The sequence below is a fragment of the Mesocricetus auratus genome, unplaced genomic scaffold (genome assembly GCF_017639785.1).
Source record: "Mesocricetus auratus isolate SY011 unplaced genomic scaffold, BCM_Maur_2.0 Super-Scaffold_100014, whole genome shotgun sequence".
Taxonomy (NCBI): domain Eukaryota; kingdom Metazoa; phylum Chordata; class Mammalia; order Rodentia; family Cricetidae; genus Mesocricetus; species Mesocricetus auratus.
Genome location: NW_024429197.1, coordinates 992,582 through 1,020,511, shown reverse-complemented (window position 1 = coordinate 1,020,511; position 27,930 = coordinate 992,582). Strand labels below are relative to the sequence as shown.

The window sequence follows — 27,930 nt, the reverse complement described above, 5'->3', positions numbered from 1 at the left end:
TATACTTACTGATTAAAGGGGGGGTTAGAGAAACCAGTGGGATACCATTTGGTAAACCTTACGACAAACGTTGCCGAAGTGTTCCCATCCATCTAGCCAGATTGGCTTCACATTCTAATCAGCAGCCCTGGTAGCTGCACCTCCAAACTACCAAAGGGAGGCCCTATTTACCAGTTCGTAAATTAATTAGTCAAAATGCATTTAATTAATGATACCCACTGTGACTATCCGGTTTGTCAGTAATTGGGTAGCCTCTAATCAGGAACCAGGTGGTATGGGAGGGACAGACACATTGGCAAGACTTTTCCCACTACAGACCTTGCTCTCAGATTGGTATTATTTCCTGCTGGATCTTTTCTTTTGTAGTGTTTAGAAATAACTGTTCAGAAACAACACCTGCAGATTAGCATGGAATTCCTATTTAGAGAGATGTCTAGACAGAACCTAAAATAAGAACCTCAAGTCTTCAGAACCCAGGGGCAGTCAGCCATAGACATCTGTAGAGACCAGGGCCAGGTGGCCTCTCAATGTTTAGCACTAATCAATTAATAATTTAGAGGCTCTTAAAATGGATTAAATTTGGTTTGAAAAAGAGTGCTTGGTTCAGGTACCATCTTTAGAATATTTTATTCTTCTATGTATCCATCATCCATCTATCTGAATATTCATTTGTCTGCCCACCTGTCTATCACCCACCTATCTACATATCCATCTATTTATCTATCTGTCTATCCATCATCCATCAATCTGCATATCTATAAGTTATCCATCTATCAATCTGCATATCTATAATTTATCCATCCATCCAACCATCCATTCATCCACATATTTATCCCTCTGGATATTCATCTCCTCATCCATTCATCCACCTATCCATCTGCATATCTATAATCCACCCATCTTCATATCCATCCATCCATCCATCCACATATCAATCTCTATGGATATGGACATTCATCTCTCCATCTATCTGCTCATCCATTCATCCATCCATCCATCACTTAATTATATATCTATTATTTACCCATTAACAACCAACTAGCCTTCCTTCCTCTTTCCTATCTTTCTATTTTTCTTGTCCTACTAGCTCTTTTTATTTACCTTGCAGCAAACACTATAAAATGCTTACCTTGCATAACCTCTCTCAGTGCACATATAATCTATGAAGTTCAACGCCAATATCATCTTCATTTTACATGTGAGGAAACTAAGACTCCAAGAGGTTAGATGACTTGTTCAGGACGCACAGATTGTATGGCAATGGCAGGGACTTGTGGTTGCCTCACAGTTCCAAATCAAGGGCTCCTTTCTTGCCACAAGTAACCTGGATGCCTAAGGCAGTAGTCTGAATTGTCAAAGATGAACAGTTTGAGCATCTGGAAAGAGAATTGGCTCCCCACTTATCTCATGGTTCTCAACATGTGGGTCACAACTCTTTCACAGGGGTCTCCTAAGACCATTGGCAAACACAGATATTTACATTATGATTCCTAACAGTAGCAAAATTACGGTTATGAAGTAGCAGTGAAAGTAATTTTACGGTTGAGGGTCACCACAACATGAGGAACTGTATAAAGGGTTGCAGTGTTAGGAAGGTTGAGAACCGCTGACCTACAGGAAGATGAGTTTGTACTGATTCCTGTGCCAGACACTGTTCAGAGGCCTGAAGATTCTTTTATATGGATAAGAGAGGCAACAGAATGGTGTCTCCTTTGGCTCCCAACATTTGAAGCCAATAGAACCAGATAACAACTATTCAGAAGCAGTGTGTTTGGTGACTTGATAGACATCACCCATAGGATAGAAGAATTAGATCCTAAGGACATAGAGACTAAGGTGTTTTTCTTTTAATATTCTACCTCTTAGGCCCGTGAAATGGCTCAGCAGGTAAAGGTACTCCTGCCAACCTGATGGTAAAAGGAGAGAGCCAGCTCATGAGTTAGCCTCTGACCTCCACATTCATGGTGTCTCGGCGCATGTACACACACACACACACACACACACATACAGAGAGAGAGAGACAGACAGACAGACAGACAGACAGACAGATAGAGACACAGAGACAGAGACACAGAGAGAAACACACAGAGCCATTCAGACACATACCCAAATATATGCATATACTCATACATACACAAATATACATCTTCATACACACACATACCCATGCATACAAACGCACACACATATGCACACACATACACATGAACTCATGTGCACACATACCTTATAAGCAAGTTCTTAGACCCTGCGTCTTGACTGTCTTGCAGCCCCTCCCTTCCTGCATGTGATGTAACTCTGCATGTTCTGTCATTTGGCACATGTGCTCCTGCAACAGCCCTCCTCATGCTTCCCTTCCTGCCTTCCTGCTTTTGTCTTCCTCTTCCATCCATTTGAAATTCCACCCTGCTGGGTTTCATGAGCTGTTATTCTAACCAACCCTTTCTGCTTGTTCCCCCATTGTGCCCCAGTGGCACCCCCTCACCACTGCTCCTCTCCTCCTCCTGCTCCTCCTCCTCTGGTCCTTTTCTGAAGTTTTGGTTTGGCAGAGGCAGCTCCTGCCCTGTGTACTTGGAGCATTCCCGAAGCCCTGTAACCTGCAGTTCCCTGGTACCTTATACCTGGTGTTTGCCTCAATTGGGCAGAGAACTCACCTGGGTGGGGATGGGTACTACATGCCCTCTGCATCTTCGGCACTTAGGAACCTGGCATCATCAATAGTGGACGCCTAATAAGGAGTGGCCGAATGACTACATGGGTGGAGGCAAGCTTCCCGAGAACAAGGGCAACCTGTCTAAATTTTCAAGAATCAGAACTCTACTTCATGGTTATTGATGGTGCTTGGGGAGTGGTTATGAAATGCAGCTTCCATGTGCAGGGCATGAGACGTCTGGGGCCAGAGGGACAAGTGGGCGGGCTTATATTATCTACCACGTGACTTGCTTTACCTGCACCATGCTGGTTAGACCTATCTGGGAAGAAAAAACTCCGCTGAGAAAATGCTTCCCTTAGGTTGACCTGTAGGCAGGTCTCTGGGGGCATTTTCCGATCGATTATTGATTCAGGAGAGCCCAAGCTACTGTGGGCAGTGCCACCGTTAGGCAGGTGACGCTGGAAGGGTTAGGAAAGGTAACTGAACATGAGCCAGGAGATCAGGCCGGCTCTGCCATAGCTTCTGCTTCAGTTCCTGACTCCACATCCCTGTCTTGGGTTCCTGACCTGACTTCCCTCGATGATAGACTATATCCTGTAGGCCAGATAAACCCGTTCTCCCTTAAGTTGCTTTTGGCCATGGTCTTTATCAGAGCCATAGGAAGTAAACTAAGACACCCACCATCTACCATGTGGCTGCTCCATGGTGGCTTTTCTTTTTCCCAAGTCCTAACAAGGACTTCCTTGAGGCTCTCCAGATCTTTGGATATGCATGCCTAAAACTGTTCCCTGGAAATCCTATCACTTTGTGTAAGATTATGTATTTTAGAGAAAAGCCAACTAGCCTGCGAAGAATGGCTGAGTGGAAAAATAGAAGCCAGCCCCCAGCCCCTTCTGTCTCTGACAGCTTATTTGTCTTCATGAAGGTATTTCCTCTTAACGAAAATGCTTCCTGTTTCAAAAGCTGGTGCTAAGTTTTCTCCTCCTTTCTCCGTTCCCCAAAGTGATGATCTTCAGAGAAGGAAGCTGGGTGAGGCTTAAGGAACAAAGCTTTTACCCAAGGACCAGAGAGAGCCATGAGCTGCTGCCACCATTTACTTGAAGTTTACACCAGTGCTCACTTCTTTGGATTGACGTGTCTCTCCCATGCTCCCATTGTTCAGGAAAAAGGGGTCATGGGAGGAAAGCTTCAGGTTGATTCCTGAAAACTCACTTGCTGTCTGCAAAGCAGTTTAATTTATTTTTGCTCAGCCCATCCTGTGTAATTCGGAATGGTTCTGCTGCATTTTCCTCCAGACGCAAGGGAGCGCCAAGGAAGCGGGTGGGAGGCTCTGCTCAGTTTAGGAGAAATGGGTTGACCCCTAGGAGAAGGGAACTTAATGAATCAGAAGTGGGCTGCTTCTCATGCATGAAATAGGACTTCAAACCTCTCCCCCATTCATCAGCACCGAGGAGCACTTGAGCAGTTCTGCTACATTTTCTGGTCTGTTACATCATGGCCTTTGAAGGGGTTGCTACAGGTGGCATATCTGCTTTCTGGGCTGCAGGGAGCAAGCTCTCTCCTTCTTGTCTTGACTCAGCAATGCCCAGGAGAGTGCTCAGTATACAGTAAGTATTTAACGCTTGCATAAATGCTTAATCTAGTAGATGTTTATGAGTCCGGGCTCTGAAGAGACACCAAGGGACCCTTGTGAGGCCTTTCCCCATCTAGGAATGCGAAAGTGAACACTGACTAAAAGGGACAGGTTACTTGGAAATGGCATGCTCAAGTTCACTGTCCCCAGCCCTGGCCTCAGATTCCTTATTCACAGACCATGGGAGGGGGATTTCACAGCTGCTCCTAGAACACAATCTGAGTGGTTCTGCTTTTCATAGTAGGGACTCTGGTGTCACTAAGAAAGTCACAAATGAGGGCTGGGGAGATGGCTCAGCTGTTAAAGGGACTGTCATACAAACATGAGAACCTGAGTTCAGATCCCCAACATCCACCTACAATGCTGGGTAGAATGGCACATGACTACAATATTAGTATTGGGGAGGCAGAAACAGGAGAATCACTGGGGCTTGTGGGCTAGCCAATCTAGCTTTATCAGAGGGCTGGGGTTCAGTGAGAGACCCCGCTTCAAAACAAGGTACAGAGTGATGGATGAAGACATCTGAGCACGCATGCGCACACACACACCGACCCCCCACCCCCCCCACAAAGCCCAAACACGCCCTCTAGTACGGGACCTGCTCTACCCAGTCTTGTGGGCCATGCCATCTTTTTAATAGAGAAACCCAGGAAAAGACTCAGGTCCAGGACATGGGCTCAGAGCACAGGAAAGCAGATGGCAAACCGCGCTGGCAACCTTTATGTTCTTGTTTCCCAGGCCTGGGCTCATATCCCCAAGTCACATCAGACATCTGTGGAGAGGGGGGACCTCCTTCCGGAGGGTCTCTTCAGAAAGATTCCATTGTAGAGAAACGCTTTTGAATTCTGGGGTCCATGTCACTCAGGAAGGCTCAGGGCTCAGGGGAGTGCCCATTTCTTTCCCTCTGCCCCTAGGTGCTGAACCCAGGCCAGCATCTCCAGAGGCCCTTAGTGTGACTGCTGACAGCATGGCCGGCCATATAAATGTGTACCTTTTGTACAGGCTGTGACAGTGGCTCCTGTGTCACTAATTTGTATCAAGAAATATGAAGCCCCCAAACGGTCCATTGGCCACCATTGAAATAACCTCTAAAGGTGCATTTAAATGTAAAGTGTCACCCACTGAGTTATTTTTGCATGTCCTACCTACCCATTAAATGATGGAAAGGACTTGGCCTGCCTCAGAAGGGTTGTGAGCACAGCAGCTGCACTGGGAATGTTCTCTAGGCTGCAGGGAGCAGCCTGCCTAAAGCACTGGGGTTGGGGCCCAGTCCCAGGGGACTTCTCAGGCTGCTTGGATTAAACCAGCACCACACCCCTCTGCTGGGCTCTTGGTACCCTTCCAAACGAAGGAGGAGCACAGTAAATATCAAAGGAATGAAAGCTCCGCCCTCCTTCTGCACCAGCCACTGTTTTCTCACCCCAGTGACCAGCACAATTGTTAATTGTAGGGACAGATCCTAAGATGAAGACTAAACCTCCGTGGTGACCCAGTGGTGGTGGCTGGGGTCCCACTGTTCACCCTGCCCTCAGTTCTCAGGGCCAATCACATTCCTAATTCAAGCAGTACAAATGAATTCAAAATGATGGCGGCCTATACTGCAGAGGTCTTTGCTCTCATGCTCGCCTCCTGAGTCTGTCACCAATTTGCCTGGAGACTTTCAAGCATAGATGCACGTAGACTCCCAAGGGCATTCAAAGACGCTTTGCCAAGAGACTTCACCCCCCAAAGAGCCCATTTGACTGCATTAGGCTGTAGCAAACACAGAGGCTCAAGGCCACTTAGTAATTCTGGCAAAAGGAGTCGTGAGAGCAGAGGACAGAGATCCGAAAATGAAAAAGGTGAGCGATTACGGGCAATAATCCCGAGTTTATTTGTCTTTGCAGTAATTATCGCACGAAGGCAGTATTACGCTAAGCCTTTTAACCCTAATTTTCGTCCTCAATAGTAATTAAAAAAATCAGAGGTATTTTGAGAGACGGAGTGTGCTTACAGTTCTTTGCCTTCACTTTTATGTACAGATCTGCAAGGTTATATTTGGTCTTGTTTTTAAAAATAAATGCAAGTCAGAAAAAAAAGAATCTGCGTGATGGATCTCCCCCCAGTCCCTCTCTCCCTCCCTCCCCCCTCTCTCTCCCCCTCTCTTTGTGCTACCAATTGGTGACTAAGCTTCGGAGCTTGTGGGGCAGACATTTCAGAGGTAAACTGGAACAGAAATATGATGTAAAACACAACCACTCAAGACTGGTACATTGACATTCACTGTAGCATCATTCATGAGAGTTAAAAAGTGCCAACAACCCAAGCGCCCACCCCCTTGACAAATCAGTAAATAAAATGGGGTATCCCTGCCAGTGAACCCCCGCATGGCAAACAAAAGAAACAAAGAGCATATACAGGCCCAAGCAGGAATTCACCCTTGGTGAACGAGCCAAGATGCAAAGGAACACCCAACTTACAATCCCGTTGCCACCCAAAGCCCAGAATGAGTGAAGCTGTGGTCATACAAAGCAGATTGTGGCTGGCCAGGGCTAGGATAGGAAATGGAGGTGGGGGTTGTAAGTAGCTACAGGGTTTATGTCTAGGATAGTGGGATGTTCTGAAATCAGATGGCAAATATATCCAGCTCTGCAGCTCCTCCACAAAACATAATCAAATTGTGCACTTAGGACGGGTAAATTCTACCTTATGTAAATTATATCCCAATAAAACTATGAAAAAACAGAACGGGGGTGGAGGAATAATGGAATCCAGTTAACAAAACCCAGGAATGCAGGCAGGAGACAGACCCTGATTTAATCAGATGATGAAATCGAGGGTCCAGTCCAAATTGATCCCAGCTCTCTAGCTTCAGCAGAAGTCCACCTGACAGACAATCACGGGAACGGCACTCCACACGAAGGGCATGTGAGGAATGGAAAACCAAGTCTGGGGAAGGGCAGCCCTGGGGATGAAGAGTGGGCAGGGAGGTGAGAGGTAGGTATCAAAGACCCACACATGCTGCACCAGGGAGTTTGAGCTCTGTTCTGGGAGCAACTGGGTACCAAGGCAGTTAGTTGGTTGATAGCCACATGGAAACATGCAAAGTCATAGACGGGGAGACTCCTTGGCAGCTCCTTCAGGAAGCAGGGTGAGAAGCTGAACCAGGAAGCTCAACTGGAGCAGTGTTGGGAGGGTGGAGAGGAATGGCCGGTGGATGGATCTGCTCACTCTTCAGGAGATGGAGCGAGGCTGAGTTGAGAAAAAGGAAGAGTGAAGAGCAGGGAAGGAAGGGCGCATGAGACAGGCTTCCAAACTACAGGCATGCAGTGAGTGAGGTTGACCCTACCCACAGGTCAACCCCAAGGAGAGGAAGACTTCACCGAGATAGGCTGGGGCAGCAGGAGTTCTGGAGAAGCCATGGCAGAAGCATTTTTGAGAACCTTTCCCAAAGAGTGGTTGGTGGGGTGGGGGTGGGACATCAACTGGACACCCTTGAGGTGTTGGTAAGATGTCTTACTGGGTCCCACCACAGATCATGGAGTGAGAATTTCTGGAGTGAACTTTGGATGTGTTGCCCCCTACCTGTGTGTGTGTGTGTGTATGTGGTGTGTGTGTGTGTGTGTGTGTGCGCGTGTGTGCGCGCGCGCACTTGTGGCCAGAGATCAATGTCTAGTATTTTCCTCATTTTCTTGCTTCCTTACTTTTTTTGAGGCAGAGTCCCTCACAGGACCAGTAGCTCACCAGTTCAGCTAGTACTGGCTGACCAGCAAGCCCCAGGTATCCTCCTGTCTCCACCTTCCCACTTCTGGATTACAGCTGTGCACAGATGTGCTTAGCTTTTTATGTAAGTTATAGGGGGCCAAAGTCAGGGCTTCATGAGCACCCAGCAAGCATTTTTACTGACTGAGCCGTTACCTCTGGTAACTCTTGCGGAGTACTGCTAGGTGTATCCTGTTGCAAGGAGTCACTCGTGATTAGATGCCCTTGGGCTTAGAGTGTCTCCAGTTCTAATGTGCCGGGTCCTACCAGGCTGGGAGACTTCATGGCTGATATCCCGGTGCCCGTTGCAGCTTGGCACACCGCACACTTGCACAGGGGACAGCCACACAAGGTTCTTCCAGTGGCCCTCAAAATGCTATCTTTCCACTTGACAGCTTACCCTGTCTATCTGTGCCAGATCCTTAACAAACGTGTCCAAGTGCTACTCCGTGTAAGGCCTCTTAAGCGGTACACAACACTGTTTCCCACAAATCCTCTCAGAGATGAGCTGTCTTAACTAAATACACTTCAGAGTCCTATGCAAGCAAGGACTTGGCGCATTGATCATTACAGCAGCCACCTCTGGCTTCCCACAGCCGTCTCCGGAAGGCACTGCCATATGGACGTGTGGGAAGGAGGAAAGATTACCTTCTAACCAACATTTGCTGCAAGTGGATGGAAAGGAAACATGGGCATTTCTTGCACTCACACTTGCATTTAGTAGGCACTCAGCCAACATGTGCAGAGATGAGTTGCTTATACAAGAGGTTGTACAATCCACAGACATCTCTGTGAACACACCTGCAGTGTTTTCAGAAACTGAAAACACAACAGAAGAAAAGCTGGCCAGGAACCCCAGAGACCTGCTTAGGATGTGCATGGAATGTAATGACATAAGTCTCAGAAACTGTGTGTGTGTGTGTGTGTGCTTGTGTGCGCACACACGTGCATGCGCATGCATATGGGTGAAGTACGGGTGTGTGTAGAAGTCAGAGATTGACATCAGGAGTCTCTATTGCTCCCCCTGTTTCATTTTGAGGTAGACTCTCTCAGTGAATCTGGAGTTTGACATTTTTGGGGTCTAGCCCACGAGCGCTGGGAATACAAGCATGTGTCATTACTCTGGGCTTTTAAAATGTGTGTGTGTGGGGGGATGTCACAGCTCTGGTCCCCATACCCTGTGTAGCAAGCAGTTTACCTCTAGAGTCAGCCATCTCCCCAGTCCACTCTGGAACTATTTCTTCTTGGAAGAGAACCACGTGAGTCTTTTGGTGCTAGTCTTGTAGTTTGTGAAGGTCTAATCACACATTTACTCAGGTGTGTCAAGCTACAAAATGTCTGTGGTGGTAGTACTACTATCAATTGCCGAGAAAATCAAAACCAGTATGTATGTATATAAATTTCTGCATCTGCACTTTAAACATTTCAGATGGGTTTGCCTCCACTTGCCTTCTGGTTAAGATTGGGGCTTATAAGCTTTCAGACTCAGGCAATTGCTCACAACTAATTCACCCTTTCCCTACATTAGACGTTAGTAGCATGAATAGCTCTAAATTAGCTGGAAGATTTCAATCTTCTGCTGAACAAACAGAATGGCAGCCCCGTGTCTTCTTGTGTCTCTGGAGGAGCCAGCTCCCACCTAAGCAGAGATTGAGTGAGATTTTACCACTTATCCTGTAGGTAACCGTGCCTTTGATGGGTCGGTTCCCCTCGGGAAGACAAACAGAGCTCTTCAGGCTTTTGGAACTCAAACTGCCATATTCTTCACTGGTTATGTATGTGCCCAGAGCTTTGCAGACAGAACTGTCTTCTTTCTGCAGTCACTGGGGCCAGGGTTTTTGTTTGTTTGTTTGACTGGTTGGTTCTATAATCCACTCATCCTCAAAGTTGACTGTTTTAGGGACAAGAATATGACTCCCACAGCAACCAATCAAAGCAGAGTCCTAAACGAGCATCACTCCCAACATTCTTACTCCCCTGTCCCCCGCGGTGTCCCATGTTGCTAACCTTCCTCCATTATCTTTTCATAGTTCCCATCTCTTGTCAGCCATTGGCGAAAAGTTACAGTGGTTTCGGCTCTTGGAATCTTGTTACCCTGTTGAGTATTTTGAGGAGGCTCAAGGGGTTAGCCACGCCCCCACCTTAGCAGATTGGACATCTGACCAGAGTCTGAAACCTGGGCTGAGTTTTTCTCAGAAAGTGAGCCTTTGGTGGGCCCCAGCCGGTGCTGTCTCCCCTGGGAGCCCGCAGAGCAGCTGAGGTGGCTCGGCATCTGTTCACGATGGGACCCTGATACCGAGAATCACATGCTTAATTTCCCCAGTGGGCAATGTAATTGCCACCTGGAAACAAGATGGGCCCTGGGTACTCTGTGCCTTCTGGTTCCTGACGTTTCGGCTAAGGGCTTCTGTTACCCAAAGATGTCCAAGAGAAGAGGGGCTACCAGTAGCAAACCTCCTTCCTTCCCCCTCCCCTCCCCTCCCCTCCCCTCTTTCATCCTCTCTCTTCCTCCTCTGCTTCTCAGCCCCTCTGCACCACCCTCATTATTGCCAACTATTTAATGGGCACTTTCTCCATGCTGGTCACCGACCAAAGCCGGTCTGATCTTAAACACATTTAGTTCTAGCTACAGCGCCACCACCTGTCAGCTGGGCACTCTTAACACCCTTCCACAGGTCAGGTGAGAAGCGGCGGGTGACCTGTCCAGTGTGACATGGTTCCCAGTAAACCCAGGCTGTCTGGATCCCAGGTCTGCCCTTGTGCTCACTGTAGACTCTGATCGGGTCAGGACATCAAAGGCTTCAGAGTTCATCATCCCACCGGCCACGTTTGGTGCTCTGCTCACCGCTATGACAAAACACCCGACTACAGCAATTCAAGGCAGGAAGGGTTTCTCCTGGCTCACAGTCCATCCGGGAGGTGCGGTGTTGAGGGCCACTCTAGCTGTGGCCGCAGGAGCATGAGGTAGTTGGTCACTTTGCACCCAGAGTCAGGAGTCAGGAAGCAGGGAGTGATGAATGCTGGGGCTAGGCTCATCATTTTTTTTTTCTGTTGTTCAGCTGACACTCCAGCTTATGGGATGGCACAATCCACATTCACGGTGTTTTATTTCCCCTGCCCATTACACCTGTCTGGAAACACCTTCATAGATATGCCCAGAGATGTGTATTCCATGTAGCTCCAAATCTGGTCATGCTGACTGAAGATTAACCACCACATCTACTATCTACTAATTGTTGCCAACCTGGGGTTTTATAGGCCAGTGAAAATGAGCAGGGGGAGGGGAGTGGACACAACTCTGTCACCTTATAATTTCTTCAAGAAAGGACAATAGAAGTATAAAATCAAAATGTGACCTTCACCACTCCCTAATGGAAGAATGGAAGAAAGTATTTGGTGCCAAAAGAGTAGGCGAGATGTAATCTCAGAGTCAAGTTCTCTTTATGGGGTAGAACATATACAAAACTCACTAGAGGAATGGGGAGATAGCTCTGTGGATAAGGTGCTGGTTTGGCAAACACAAGGACCTGGGTTTGAGTCCCAGAACTCACATAGAAAAAGCTGGGTGTGGTGGCATAGGATCCAGAGACTGGTGGGCCCCACTGGGCCTTTTGGCTAGCCAGCACACACACACACACACACACACACACACACACACACACACACACACGGAGTCACTAGATGGGTGATTATTGCTCATTTGGGTCCACAGTTTTGACACACAGGAGTTAACACACGACCCTGGCTGGACTATCTCCAGTTCCTGACTTGGTTTGTTTCTAAAGTTCAGATTGCCCAAGTTAGGACACAGAAGCCTGGACAAGGAGAGTGGCTTCACTAGCCCACATAAGGAGTTGGGAGTACAATTCATCTTGATATCAAGTCTTAGGACTCCCCCTGCAGAACAGTATTGTTTCCAGGCAAGGGAAGGGTGGGGGCTCCTACTTCTAAACAGAGAGGGACCGGAATTTAGCTGTTCTGTAGCAATGGCTGCAACTCTGGGCCATGCAGTCCAGGCTTGGGGATTTCAGGTCTCTTCTTTGCAGACATGTTTCAGTTCTCACAACTACCCTAAGAAGTGGGTGATGCTGCTGTTCTACAAATGGAACATCTGTCACTAGAGGTACTACATACCAATTTTCTACATCATACCATCAATGGCTTAAACAGAATCCCATAGGTGCTGTGGAGTATTACTTTAACTGTGTAAAGATGTGTTACATTTGTTTAATTATGTAAAGATGTATTGCATTTGTTTCACCTTGCTTGCCTAAGGAATCTGATTGGTCGAATAAAAGGCTGAATGGCCAATATCTAGACAGGAGAGGGATAGGCGGGACTGGTAGGCAGAGAGAATAAGTAGGAGGAGGAATCTAGAAGAGAGAAGGAGAAGGAAAGAATGATGGAGAAAGAGAGGAACACTCCTAGGGCCAGAAGCCTGGCAGTTGCCAACCAGACACAGAAGTAGGAAAGTAAGATATACAGAAAAAAAGAAAGGTAAAAGGTCCTGAGTAAAAAAAAAATAAAGAGAAACAGATTAAAATAAGAGCTAAGATAAGGCTGAGCATTCATAACTAGTAATAAGTTTTCATGCCATGTTTAGGAAGCTGGTTTGTGGCTTAAAAGAAAAAGCCTGTTCCAGAGACTGAACATGGCTGCCCTAAAAGACAGACTTGAACTCCTGCTTCCAGGAGTGGGGGTGTCACTGATCCATCCCCACATGGTTATTTATTCTCCATTTGTGGGGAAATGGCCCTTTAGCTGGTAGGTTGATTCACTCAGCATGCACTGGCTACCACATAACTATACACAGCGGTATTTCCTTCCCGTGCCTCTGATGTGAGGAAGACTGGCTCCAGTCAGTTGGTGACCATGATCAGTTGATTGGAAATATGAGGCCCACGGTACCGGCTTGAGCCAATCAGAACCCCTTAAGAACAAAAGGCACAGAGGGGATTTCTTGCGTTGGAAGATTGCAGTGTAACTTGAGCAGCCATTTTGGCTAAGGGTTAGTTGAGAAGGCTGGGAGGCAGGGAGGAGGTGAGAAGAGCAGAGGACAGATGAGAAGAGTCCTGATCTCTGCTCCCCTGAACTCATGGATGCCTTGTCTAAACCCGTCATTCACCTCGAGCTTACTTGGTACACTTCTGCTTTGTGCATCAAAGGGGCCACCCTCAGCCTGCCTGCCCCAGGCTAGATGCTCCAGGACAGATGCTGGCACACATGGGATCATGGGTCAGAGCTAGTCAGGAAGCACATGCCCTTCAAGGCTGCATCCTGTGTGCCTGCCTCACGCCATTCAGAACTGTTTCCTGTGAGAGCCTCATGTCTTTTAGAGTTGATTCCTGCCAGTGCCTCACATTCTTCAGAGCTGCTTCCTGTGTGTTTTGTGACCTTTAGAGTGACTTCCTGTGAGTGCCTCACACCTTCAGAACTGCTTCCTGTGAGAACCTCATGCCTTCAGAACTGCTTCCTGTGAGAGCCTCACGCCTTCAGAGCCACTTCCTGTGGCAGCCTCACACCTTCAGAGCCACTTCCTGTGGCAGCCTCATGCCTTCAGAGCCGCTTCCTGTGAGAGCCTCACGCCTTCAGAACTGCTTCTTGCGTCTATCTTGTGGTCTTTCGGAGCCTCTTCCTGTGTGTGCCTCCTCCTTCAGAGCTGCTTCTTGTGTGTCCCTCACTTCTCTTTAGAGCCTCTGTCTGCATGTACCTCATACCTTACAGTGCTGCAGGTGGAGGCTCCAGGACTTTCTGTTGGATACTGACCAAGAGACAGTGCACCCATGGATCCAAGTTTATGAGGAATAACACCCTGAACGAAGCCCTGCCGAGAAGACACTCAGAAATATATCCAAATTTCTGGGTGGATTTATCCAAGTGGCTGGCTTTTCTAGGTTCTCTTCATGAACATCAGTCCTTGCCTAGATCCTTGTGGCAGGTGAGTGACAGGTGGTAAAATCGAGGACACAGCTTACCTGCCTCCCTGTGAGGGTAGAGGTGGTGGTGTTGGGCGTGCCCGATACCAACATTTGACTCACGTGAGTCGCTACGCCCCCTTTGTCTATTTCCCCTTTGCATTTTGCCACGGCATCTTTGGGGGTACCTCGCATAACAAGGTGACAAAATGGCATTTGTCCTGTTGGGAATTGGTATTGATAAGACTTGGACCATCCAGGGGAGCGGCTGGGCTTTCTCCAGGAAGTCAGTGGGAATGGCCCATCAGTCACCTCCACGCGAAGAGGAAGCAAGCTACATACGGGTCATGTTGATTCACACTGTAGAGCTTGGAACTTGCAAGGAGTTCTTCCTTCCTGAGGTCAGTGTGTCATGGTAAGACTGGCACTGGGGCCTGGGAGAATGATTTCCACTGGGACATCAGGTTTTTGGCAGCTCCCGTGGAACCAGCTAAATTTGTAATGCTGTTTATTTGCTTCTAATGGAAGGGGCTCCTGAAGGTCAAGTACTATTATTAGTGTTCTTGTTGGTTTCCCCATCCTGGAGCCAATCAGTCACCGGCTCTCTGCTGAATGTCGGGCCCCAGGGCAGGAGCTGGGAATTCAATCATTGATCAGCTACACAGAGTGTTACTGCTTAGAAGTACAATAAAATGTCCCCTAGAGGCTCAGATATTTGACCACTTTGTCCCCAGGAGGGGGTGCTGTTTGTGGATGTGGTAGAACCTTTGGGAGGTAAAACTTGGCGGGAAGAAGTGGGTTGCTGGGAGGCATGCCTTGAGGCTTCCTGTGTGGCTCTGGCTTGGAGCCTGTTAGGCGGCCAAATCAGGGAGCTCCAGATTCAGTAAAAGAAGGTCCTAGTTTCCTTTCTGTCATAGTGATGAAATACCCTGACAAAAAGTAACTTAGAAAGGCTTTCTTCTAGCTCACAATTCCAGGTACAGCCCATCAGTCCAGGGAAGTCACAACAACAGGGACTTGGGACAGCTGGCCCTGTCATGCCCACAAGAGCCAAGAGAAACTAATGCATGCTCAGTTGCTTGCTTCTTTGTGCTCAGCTTGACCTCTCTATGCTCACACATCACTGGACCCTTGCCTAGGGAATGGTGCTGCCTGCGGTGGGCTGGGTCTTCCTACATCAGTTAACTTAGAATCCCCCACAGACAAGCCCACAGGACAACCCAATGTAGACACTCCTTATTGAGGCTCCCTTCCCAAGTGATTCTAAGTTCTGTCAAGTTATCACACAATTATAGCTAGTCAGTACAGAGGCCCTTTCTCAAAAATTAGGGCAGAGAAATGATTAAGACATCTAATATTGATCACTGGTCTGCACACCCACCCCACAACACACACAAACACACAAATTTTCCCTTGGCTGCATTAGTTCAGGTTAAAATGTTCTAGGCCCATACTTCCATAAGCCCCACATTAAACATATCATATTTTATGCATATATGCCTGAGTAATAGGCTGTGCATGTTTAACAACCGCCCTAGGTCTCAAAAAGTCTTAATTCACAGTATCCACCAATGTCTGAGCATAAATACTCCTACCACAGCTGGCTTCAGCTACCAGTGTGACATCATGAATTGCCATGCGCATAATTGCCCTCAGGTGTAATTGGTTTTATATGAATGCTGCTCAGAGGTCACCTAAATTTTAATTTCAAGATGGCATTTCCAGTCTTTGTAGATGAGATGCCTCATACGAAGTCAGAAGTGGGCTGGGGCGATTTTTCAGTTGGCAAAGCACTTGCCTTGCAAGGATGAGGACCTGATCCTTGTCTCCAGAAATCACATAAAGAAAAGCTAGGCAAGGCCATGTGCTCTGCAATACCAGATCAGGGTAGTTAGAGAGAGGCAGATGTCTGGAGGTTGTTTGCCAGCTAACCTACACTAATTGGAAAGTTCCAGGCCAGTGAGAGACTGTTGTGGAAGATTAGTTGATTTGTTACATTTGTTTATGCTGTGAAACATTTATTTAACATTGCAAAGATGCGTTACATTCTTTTTATCTTTATTTATTTACTTATTTTTGATTTTTCGAGACAACTTTGTAGACTAGGCTGGCCTCGAACTCACAGAGATCTGCCTGCCTCTGCCTCCTGAGTGCTGGTATTAAAAGTGTGCACCACTACTGCCCATGTTGCGTTCTTTTGTGTTGCATTTGTTTAACTCCATTAAGATGTGTTACTTTGCCTGTCTCAAACTTTTTTTTTTTTTGGTTTTACAAGAGAGGGTTTCTCTGTATTGTTTTGGAGGCTGTCGGTCCAGCCTGGCCTCGAACTCACAGAGATCCACCTGCCTCTGCCTCCCGAGTGCTGGGATTACAGGTGTGCGCCACCACCGCCCGGCAGCCTGTCTCAAACTTTGCCGGATTGGTCTAATGAAGAGCTGAATGTCCAATAGCTGGGCAGGAGAAAGGATAGGCGGGGCTGACAGGCAGAGAAAATAACTAGAAGGAGAAATCTGGGAAGAAAGATTGAGGAGCAGGATAAGGAGGAGAACTTTAGGGACCAGCCACCCAGCTACACAGCAAGCTCTGGAATAAGAAGTAAAGATAGATATATAGAAAGGTAAAGGCCGAGAGGTAAAAGATAGACAGGATAATTTGAGTTATGAAAAGCTGGACAGAAACAAGCCAAGCTGAGGCCAGGCATTCATAAAAAAGAATAAACCTCTGTGTATTTATTTGGGGGGGTGGCAGCCCCCCCCAAGAAATGTAAAGGGTAAAGAGTAGAAAACAACCAACAACAAGAGACCCTGTCTCAAAAATCCAAGTGTGCAATGCTGTCTTCGGGCATGCACATGAATGTGCCTATGTAGCCATGTGCATCTACATATACACACATGCATGTGCACAGCCCAGACCCCCACACGTGATCAGTCAACTGATCCGGGCCTCTGTATGCGTGAGAGGGTGGCCTCTGCTTTTCTAACCACCCCATCCCATGTGTGTGTGAACACCAATGGCAACTCATTCTGTTCACGCTTGGCTGAGCAGTGCAGATCTAGAAGGGGATTGGATGCACACAGCCCTCGACAGCCTGGGTGTTGGCCATCCAGCAGAAGTTGGCACAATTCTGTATCTGTCTGTATCTGGTAGTGGAGTCACCTGGCCTGTGTCACTGACTGGCTTTATAAATGTGACTTAAAGGCCCGGGATTTCGGTGTCTTTTCTGAGGACTTACAGTCTCAGCTCTCTTTCCTCTAGCATTCTCCTCTCCAGGAATCAATGTCAGAAAGCACCCTCTACTTCCCCAGCACCCTGAAGGTAGCTGTCTCCCGCAGCACTGTTCAGAGAGCAGGTGTGTCCCATGGGATTAAGGAAAAGACCACAGGATGTTTCCCGAGCTCCTGAGAGAAGTGATGTCTTTAACTGTAGTTTTAATTTTATTTTCGCGGGATGTGCAAATGGAAAAAAAAAAACCATGATTACTGCACTGATTCTTTTACGATTCTGTTGTACATTAGTGGGGCTGATACATCACATAGATGGAGTCCTGCCTGAAATGCTGTGCTGTGTGTGACGGTATGCACTGGAATCCCAGCACTCGGCAGTGTGAGGCAGGAGGATTATAAATTCCAAGCTACCCTTGGTTACATTTTGAGGCTCTGTATCAAAATGCCAAACTAAAAATGTGTGTGGGTGCAGAAGATACACCCCTCAACATACACTCAGTTTCTGGAGACTGGGTGAAACCTTGTGTGACTCAGGGTGCAGGCTTGCTCTGTGGAGCTCTGGACCTCATTCCACTGCTAAGGGGAAAGGACTCTCCATCTTTGGGGTGCAGATTTGGTGGGACCGATCTTGTCCATTACCTGGCAGTATGTTGGGAACTGAGCTCTAGAGCTCTGGTGAAAAAACCTCCACACTATGACATGAATTTGCTTTAAACAAAGACAACTCCTAGGAGTTGGGGACTCTCACTAAAGCAGGATGGGAGAAAGGGAGCGGTGTTTCCCAGTCTTCAAAGATGTTGTTTTTGGTTTGGGTTCGGAGCTGATTTTTGATAAATGTGGATGGAAGTAGCTGTCAGCAATCAGGATGAATTCCACCAGATAAATCAATTTGGAGGAGAAACTGGGCTTTTATCTTTATTTTACAGGATCATTTGCTCATGGAAATGTAGATTGTAGTACTGATCTTTCCAGACACCTCAAGGTACTGGATTAATATTTCTAATATGCTTTTCTCCAAATTGCCTCTGGATCCTTCAAATCAAATGTGTGAGTTTGGAAGGATGGTGGTGTTGGGGAGACAAGGACATTCCAGGGGACATCTGCCTGTCAATATTCTTTTTGACCTGATGTGCAGAGTGGGATTTGGAGATATTTCTTTCTATAAGGGGAGCTGCTATGTCCCACTGGGTGTACACCCCAACTATGAGTTGTCATGAGGTAGTGTGCCTGGATGATACAGGGGTACTGTTCAAGTCCTCAAGGGGATTACAGCTCTTTACTCCTCTGTGGGTGTGGCCAAAGCCAGAGGCCAGCAGAGCTGAAGCCTGACGACTGGTGCACAGTGCATGCATGTGTGTGTGTGTGTGTGCACATGTGTTTGTGAACCAGAAGTTGACATCAGGTGTCTTCATCAGTGGCTTCTACTTCAGTGTTTGGGATCTCAGACAAGATCTCTTGCCAGGACCTGGGGATGGGTGACCACCAAGCCCCAACAACCCATCTGTTTCCACCTTCCTCGTGCTAGGACGATGAGTGTGCACAATCAAAACTTTGTTTTTGTTTTTTTGAGACATGGTTGCCCTGGATGTCCTGGAACTCACACTGTAGACCAGACTGGCCTCAAACTCAGAGCATCATCTATCTGTGCCTCCCGAGTGCTGGGATTGAAAGCCTGTGCCACCACAACTGTTGCCGGCTTTTTAAAGTGGGTTCTGGAGACCCAAACTCAGGTCCTCACGCCTGTGCAGCAGGCACATTACCCACTAAGCCATCTCTTTAGTCCATGAGGCTTTGACTGAATGCTAATGGCATGCATGCCACATGGCATTTCTACCACCCACACTGTGTTCTTCACGAGAGTCCAGTAGACTGGCTATCATCACCCTCAGGGATGTGAATAAGGACTCTGAGGAATGGGTGTGTGGCATGTCAGGATTTCCAATCCAAATTAGCCTGGCTCCTAAGTTTTCACTTGCAGCATCTGTCTCTCAGAAGCTTGGCTGAGGGCTTGTCACCCCATTCCTGGATGTGCACTAGGTTCACAGAGAATGTCTTTAAACAAACAAACAAACAAAACTGGTGCTTTCGTGAGCTTGAGGCCAGCCTGGTCTACACAGTGAGTTCCAAATCAACAAGGGATACATAGTGAGGCCCTGTCTCAAATAAACAACAAACCCCCAAACACCAGTGTTTAAGACCTGCTCTAAGCTAATTCAGTTGGAGCCCAGAAGTGAGGCCCAGGAGTTAGCATTTCACAACGCCCTCGCTCGGGGTGGCATCCAACACAGCTTATGAGAACCAGGGAGCATGACTTTGTGTTGCCCTCCATCCAGATGAATCATGGCTAGCAACTGGCATATAGGGGCCCCACACCCAGGAGCAGAGCTTCAGGTCATTGACATGAGAGTACCAGTGGCCCCTTCACTAGCCTTGTGGCCCTGGCCAGTGGTATGAGCACTTGGAGAGTGTGTATCCTCATCAAAGAAACAGAAGCACTGTGGAGAGTACCAGGGCCATGGATACAAAGTGGTGGCCACGAACCTGCCAGCGTTCCCTGACCCAGTGCCCTCTATCTGTATGGGCTAAAGGTGGTTCTCCTACTTGTCATCAAGATTTAGGAATTAGGAGGTTTTCATTTATGCATTCACATTCCACCTTGTCTTGGAAAAACTGAGCCTCAGTTTCCCCATGGGCCCCATTGCCATAGAGCAGTACCATTCAGTCACTTCCACTCCTGGACCTGTCTGGAAGTCCTGTGACAGGTGCCCTTGACAGAGCATTAAATTAGATAAAACATTTTAAGGGGATTATACCATTGCCTGCCTCATTTTAAGTAGTTTGTAAAGAGGTATTCTTCTTGCTTGGATTTCATTATTATATTGTTCTTTTCATTTCCTGAGTCTGGTTCCAACCCCCGGGATGCTCATGCCCAACCTTGCATGAAGGTCCTCTCAGGGCTCTCCTGCAGCTTTTCTGATAGGAGCAGATCTCCCTGCAAGAATGTACACAGCCCTGGCTCCTTAGACCCCACCTGCTACACACCAGAGACAGGTTTCCACCAGCAAACACAGGAAGCTGTTTCCCTGGCAACCCCAAGTCACCGCTTTATGCTGGTACCCTTTGTGGTTGGAAAATAGCAGGCACCTGGCAGAAGCGAAGGGAAGGCAGTGGATGCAGAGACGGGGCCCAGGTCACAACTATTCTATCCTCTGCAGGTGACCTCCCCCATCCCGGTCCTCTTGCTTGGGACACTCTCCTCTTGGGGTCTGGTATGAGTTGGAAGGGCCTTATTGGCCTGGGCTGTCTATCACAGGAACGAACTGCTCAAGACAAGCTCCCGGAAACGTGGTCATAGGACTGGGAGAAGTGCTGCCTGCTTGAAGGGGCTAGGCTTGTGCACAGGGGACAGCTTAGTCATAAAGTGGTGGCTGTTCAAGCATCACAACCTGAGGTTAGATCTTCAGGACCTGCATGAAAAAGCCAGGAGCAGAGGCGAAAGCCTGCCATTCCAGTGCTGGAGAGGTGGAGGAAGGAGGACCCCTGGGGCTTGATGGCAAACCAGTATAGCTGAAGTGATGTGTTTCAGGTTCAGAGAGAGTCCATGTCTCAAAAAGATAAAGTGGAGAGTACCCGAGGAAGACTTCTGGCCTCCTCATGTACACACACACACACACACACACACACACACACACACACACACACACACACACACACACACACACACGCGCGCGCGCGCCCACATGCACACACACACACACGCGCGCACACACATGCACACACACACACACACACATGCACACACATAGAGCTTAGATTTCTTGGGCTGAAAGTAACCAGCCATGTCTATTCTAAGCCATTTCTATTCTAAAAATTAAATTAAATTGAAGGGGCTCCAGAGGAATAATCCAGGTCTTTAAGCTTTGAACCACGTCCTAGAAATCTTGGTCAAGGGCACTCAAATGTATTGGTGACATTTAAAGAGAAGAATAGAGATGGCTTAACTTTCCCTGATGACAATAAGCAGAAACACAGGCTGCTTTCCAGCCCCTGGGGTGGGGGAGGGGTGAGCTGGGCTCCAGGTAGCTTTGATTCTTTGGCTCAGGCCTGGGCTATTACCTGTGCCTACCTCTGTCAGTAATTACCCACTCTGTGGTTAAACATTGGCCCTGAAGGACTGTGCTGTCTTCTCTGGATGTGAGCATGAGGTCCAGGCTGGCAAGCTTCTATGTCAGCTTCACTCTGTCTGACTACCAGCCAACTCACCCATGTATCAACCTAGGGTGTTATCAACACATGGAAGGCCTTGACCTAGAAAGGGACAAACACTCTGAGCAGATGACACTACGTGGTTGCCAGGGTGGTGCTGTTGTTATTTGTAAAAAGCAGCCAGCTGATATTTATGAGTGCCTTTGCACAAGATGCAGCGCGAGGCACACAATTGCGCAGAGCTTAGCATCTTTACAGAATATTAGATTTGTGCCGAGCCTAGCTACATAAATAGAGGCATCCCAAATCCTCTCAGGGGTCTAATTTGATTCCTCCCATCCAAGGGAGCCACAAGAGGCTTTACAAAGGGAGCCGTACTTCCATAATGGCTCCTGGTGGCAAGGAAGAGAGGACAGTGAGTCCTTTCCAGTGTCGCTAGTGGTCTCCCATCCGAACAGGAAGCCTGGGTGGGAGCTGTGGTTGGCGTGAGTCCCTGCAGATGTGAGCTTGGTGGATACTGACTAAGCAGCGGGTCTCAAGTTCATAGCCAAAGGGTAGTGGGGCTTAGAAGCTGAGACCTCCAGGGGCCTCAGGCTTGTCTAGGCATGATGTAACTGATGCAAATGTGCGTTTGGATTTATGCTGATCTACTTGCAATTCAATTTACAACCAGCACAATTGCTGGATAAAGTGATATTTCTGGGGAGCAGAGAAGTGTGAACAAAGCAGAAATGATGGGGAAGGGGGTGGAGAGAGTGGGTCTGTGTTTGAAGATGAGGAGTAGAGGGAGGGGGTACTGGAGAGCCTAGGGCAGAACTTGGGAGGGAAGGAACAGCCATCCCTAGGGCTGAAGAATTTCCATCTGATCCTGGGAATGGGGTCCCCACAAGGACAGGCATGAGGGGGAGAAGGGATTAAGTAAGAAGGAAGATGGGAGGGGGAGTGGAGGAAGGGAGGGAGGGAAGGGGAGAGAGACTCTTACCTCTTACCTAGCTCCCTTGTCCCATCCCAGTTAAGTACCAGCCACTCTAGGCTTGATCCCTGGCCTCTCTCTGCAAACACTTTACATACCACTGATAAATAACAACACTAATGTTGGCCCAAGCCTATTTAGAACTAATCAGATAATCACCTTCTGGGAATTACACTCATGCATCATGAGGCCCTCATCTGCAGAGTCAACCAAGTACTGTTTGGGAGGAATCAAACCTCTGCATCTGTATTAAAGGTAGAGATGGTTTTCTTGTCAGCACACCTGAAGAACAGAGCAGAGCAATCATGTTCCTAGCACTTATGCTGTAGGTATTGGATGTCACCTGGGATGATGTGGAGGTTCTACACATGCACCATACCATGCTGTAGAGAGAAATGGAGAATCTTGAATTTTAGTGCTGGTGGAGTTCTAGAACCAATAGATGCCAAGAGATGGATGACTGTCCCTTTGACCTGGAAGGAAAGGTGATGTGAAGGAAGGACCTCATGGTCCCTTCCTGGTGGATACCATCTGTCCTGAGGATGGGCTGGCAGTTGATTGCTAAGGGGCAGAAGAGAGGCAGGAAGAGATTGCTTCCAAGGGACAAAGATGTCTGGAGCTGAGGGATAAGACATCCTGTGGTAGGGCTCCTGTGGTAGGAGATTAGTTACTGGAGAGAGCTACATCAAGACTCACACCTACAGCCATCTACAGAGTGAGTTCTAGGACAGCTGGGACTGTTATACAGAGAAATTCTGTCTCCAATCCTACCCTCCTTAAAGACTTACACCTACAAGAATTCAGTTGGCAGAGAAGTAATGGACCCCCTTCTACTCTTCCTTAACCGACCTTTAAGTGCCAAACACAGCATGCTCAAGAAAGGCTCACGGGGGGCTGGAGATATGTCTCAGAGGTTAAGAGCACTGACTGTTCTTCCAGAGGTCCTGAGTTCAATTCCCAGCAACCACATGGTGGCTCACAGCCATCTATAATGAGATCTGGTGTCCTCTTCTGGCGTGCAGGCATACATGCAGACAGAGCACTGCATACATAACAAATAAATAAATCTTTTTAAAAAAGAGAAAAAGAAAGGCTCATGAAACATACACGGGGGAGGTAAGTGTTTTGTAAACATTGCATAAAGGTTCATGTGCCTTGTAGCCCAGGTCTTTTGGGGTACACTAGCCCACTTACATCGATAATACTTTCCCTTTTGTAATAAACTGTCTCTATTTCTATGTTTAGCCATGTGTCCCTAGTCTAATTCATTGCCTCCTGACATAAGAACCTGGGTGTCTCAACAGGTGCCAGTACCCTGGGACTCAGGTCCATGCTTATTTGTTTATTTAAAAAATGTGTTTGTGTACACATTTATTTATCAATTGCATGTGTGTGTATCTGTCTGAGTTTATTTGCACAATGTGCATTCAAGAGCCTGCAAAGGCCAGAAGAGGGGACCAGATCCCTTGGAAGTGGAGTTATAGGTGGTTGTGAGCTGCCATGTGGGTGCTGGGAACTGAGCTTGGGTCCTCTGTAAGAGCAATAAGCACTCTTAACTGTTTAGCCACCTCTCAAGCCCCAGATCCATTATACCATGAAGATTGCAAGTGAGAAGCCATGCCAAACAGCCAGATTTGAAACCCCACAACCCTGGGTCTTCCACCCAGTCACCCTGTCTCATTCCTTCTTTGCTCAAGATGTTCCCATCACCTTAAACTTCATCGCGTGGTTTTGTAAATATTCGCCTGCCATCACTATGTTTGACTCAAAAGTCTCTTCTCTCTGATGTCCTCTCTAGTGTGGACCAACAATCCAGGCCACCAATAAAGCAATGTAGCACTGAAGAGCATCAATTACCTGTCCCTTCTGTTGTCATCATGAGACCATGGGGGAATACAGACTGGAGGATGGAGAAGAAATGCTATAACCTGGTATGCTGTCCCAGAGCTCTGCTGGCTCCCAAGAACAATGCTGTCCTTGCTTTTAGTCCCTGGATCGAGTCAGGACTTCATTGTCTATTAATTGTTATGCATTTGTGTGTGTGTGTGTGTGTGTGTGTGTGTGTGTGTGTGTGTAGGGGGAGCAGGCTGTTTAGACTTTACCTGATACTAGTTAACTTATTCTAAAAATAATTATAACCTAAAAATAATTATAACAATTAAAAGTTTTCCAAGTCTAAACCAGGGAGAAATATGTGGTACCCCAGGGCTGGCTTTGACACCATGGGAAGAAGCAAAAAAAAAAAAGTCCATCCCCTCCACTGCAAGCCCACTGTTCTGCTTACAGATGCATGCCAGCTTTCACCCATCCCTGGAATATGTGTGTTGACTCAGCCCTCTACCTGGAACCCTTCCACTCAATTTTCTTCCTGCCTGGATTTTGGGTCTGTAAGCCTTAGGTCAAATGTTCTAGATACTCTTGAAGAATGTTCTTTCTTCTTTCATCGTCTTTTGTATTGCAGTAGTGTCCTCCGTCCTACCCACAGATGACACATTCTAAGACTAACAATGGATTCCTGGTACCACAGAGAGTGTGCTGAGTCCTATGCATGCATATGTCCCTGTGGTAAGATTTTACCTTTCACATAAAAATGCTCTTTATGACTTTTCTTTGGCCAAGAAAAATGTCAATTATAACTACTGCTATCCTGTGGGGGTCATTCTTTAGTGAAATAAAGTGTACTTGGACGTAAGCACTGAGATATGACCACAGTTCATCTGACACTTGGGGTATTACCGAGTGATTACTAGGTGGGTAGGACATACAGCACGGACACACCAGACAAAGGGACGATTTCCCAGGCAGGATGGAGTGCAATGCTGTGAGCTATTATCATGCTACTCAGAACAATGTGCAACTTAGGAATAATAAATAATTTATTTCTGGAATTTTCCATTTAATATTTTCAAGAGGAACACTAAAGTTGATTGTACTTTAAATATATTTCTAGATTACATTTTATTTCATGTGTGTATGTATGATTTTGTGCATGCCCATGCATGTATATTACATAGTGTACATAGGGGGTGGGTAGGATGACATCGTGCTGGAGTTGGTTCTCGCGTCCTACTATGTGGGTCCCAGGGACCAAACTCAGGTTTTTAGGTTTGATTGCAAGCACCTTTACTCACTGAACTATTTTGCTTGACCCAAGGATTGTATTTCAGAGTAAGATATTTGTTAGAACTGAGTTATATCATCACAGATAGACAACAAACATGGTGAGGGTTTTGAAGAGTGTTCAGGCCAATGAGACAATGGCAACAGGGGTTGGGGTTCCCTCTTTTAGGTTTTAGAAGCTGGGGAAGGTCCCATGCTATGGACTTGATGAGTAGACCATAGTGTGTGCATGCAGACAGGTTGTCCCTAACTCTTGAATAGTAAGAGGAGGGGTGGGAGTTAACACACAACATCTGGAAATGCAGGACAAGCTATAACAGGCATTCTCTCAGATGCCGGCAAACCTGAAAAAGAGTGAGAGAAGTCCTGAAAAGGAAAAAAAAGAGCAGGAAACCAGGCAAGAGGCCCAAGGCCACACTTGCTGAGGATGTTGGCCAGTCCAGTCAAAGATGCATAGATTTTTTACTGTAAACTAAAGACATTCTCAAACCTCTTCCAAACAGGGAGATAAAAACCAAAGCGACTCCCCAAATTCAGCTCTTACTCTGTTTTCTGTCATTTTAATCATTGTCCAACATTTTCTTCTGGGCATAATGTGACTATCTCATTGTCCTGTAGCCATGGCAACCAATTGAGCAGAACAATGCAATGATAGCTAGGTTGATATTAATGATTATGGGGCTGTTGACATTAGCAGAAGGAGGAATGGGTCATAGGACTGTCACCTGAGACTCCTTCCCGTTCTTCTAGTTACAGGTGATCTTGGGAGGTGTTGGAGTCTGTATGCAGAGGGAGATTACCGGAAAAGACAGAGGAGCTCTACGGTGCAGCCTCCATGGGGTCAGCACCCATGACTGGGTTGGAACTCTGTGGTTATACAGCTGCTTTGGGTTTCCCCCACAGCCCTCTGAGTAAGCCCTCCCTTATGATCTGTATGTAAGACAGATGAAGTCATTGCCTCTCCAGGTTGGACTTTGGTGGGATTGTTCCTTTCATTTGTTATTGGTGCTCTATCTGGAGGCCTGTTCATGACTCCAAAGATAAGCTAACGTAACACTAAGTGAATTCCAAAGACTGGTCCTTCATAGAGAATGCTGAAAGTCCATCCAGACCTCAGTAAAGACAGACTTTCCAAAACAAGAGACTTGAGGACACATTCAAACCATAGTGGATGGTCCCAAAGAGTTATGAACCCTGGAGGAAGTTACCTGTAACCTCAGGAAGTGGCAAGGACCTTGTCCTTTCTCTATTGAACAAACCAAAGCAAGCATACAAACCAAAAATCCAGAGTTTCTGGTAGATAATATTTGTGTGCTCTTAAGTGTGGGGACCACTATGATGTAGCTGTGGTTTAATGTCTCCCAAGAGTCCCCATGTGTTGGAGGCTTGGTTCCCAGAGGCACACTATTGAGAGTGGTCCGGTGGGTAGTTGTAAGTATGGAATGTGAGAATCCAGGTGCAGCTCAGGCCACCACACCTGTGGCACTTCTCTCACAGACACTGTCTATCAATGTCTAACTAACAGACTCTCAGGTGCCAAGACACTCAGCTATAAAGTGCCAAAAGAGAGGCCTTGGTGATCATACTCCTGCTCTCCTCCCCTTCCCTGACCCTGTCTGTAAACCAGAGAGCCTGGAGGCAGCCCTATACTGTGAAACCTCCTCCATCTATTTATGTCACATGGGCCTCTCTTCAGAGCCGTGGCCATGCTGTCAGTCTCTGTGCTGGGGTCTGAACTCTCCTCAGAGTCCCCACCATGCTGTTGTCTGTCTGTCTGTCTGTCATGTCATTAATAACTCTTCTAATAAACTACTCAGTCTCCAGTAATCTGTCTTAGTCTCCCTCTTGAACCCCGTCCTCAAACCTTTCAGAGGTCCTTAGAGTATCAGGGGTGTGATCTTGGGAGGGATGAAAGTATTTGTCAAGTAATGTCTTGGCTGTTCTGAGGAGAAGGTTGTTACAAAAGGAACAAACCTAGTCTTTCCTACTCTCTGCTTTCTAGGTTGGAATGAAGCTCCTAGCTCCTAAATACTCCCTCTGTAATACAATGCCATCTGTTTCCTATACCAGATGTCAATGAAACAAAGCTACTCAACGTGCCCTTCTACAACCCCAAACTGAACTACACATACCTACCTCTTGATAAGTAGTCTGCTTCAGGTGTTTTGTTACAGTAGTGAAAAGATGACAAATGGCATGTTCATTAGATGAGAAATGACTGCAATCTGACTCTGATCAGTGATGTCCTATGGCTCAGCTACAGACACAAATAAGGGCAGAAGTTCCCTGTTCTCACAGCTTGGTTTCTTATTTGGGGAAAGTCTTCATCTCTAAAGACTCAGACCTATGCCAGCCCCAGTCCTCTCTCCTGAACTGTTTCCCATGCATTGTCCTCTCCCAGATTCAAGGAGACTGGAAGATTGAATATTTTTAGCCATAATTCTAAATTCTGCTAATTAGAAAGA

At 47.1% G+C, this 27,930-nt stretch overlaps 1 protein-coding gene and 1 long non-coding RNA gene across 4 annotated transcripts in view; one reads left to right on the top strand and one right to left on the bottom strand.

Annotated features, from left to right (window-relative positions):
• The window catches only part of Kazn (kazrin, periplakin interacting protein), a 981,286-nt gene that overhangs the window by 394,549 nt on the left and 558,807 nt on the right, over positions 1–27,930 (bottom strand). The window lies entirely within an intron of this gene.
• LOC121144151 lies at positions 13,453–27,283 on the top strand. The gene is made up of 4 exons (XR_005881459.1): positions 13,453–13,965; positions 24,144–24,276; positions 24,807–24,910; positions 26,216–27,283. It is a non-coding gene; the product is annotated as an uncharacterized LOC121144151 (long non-coding RNA).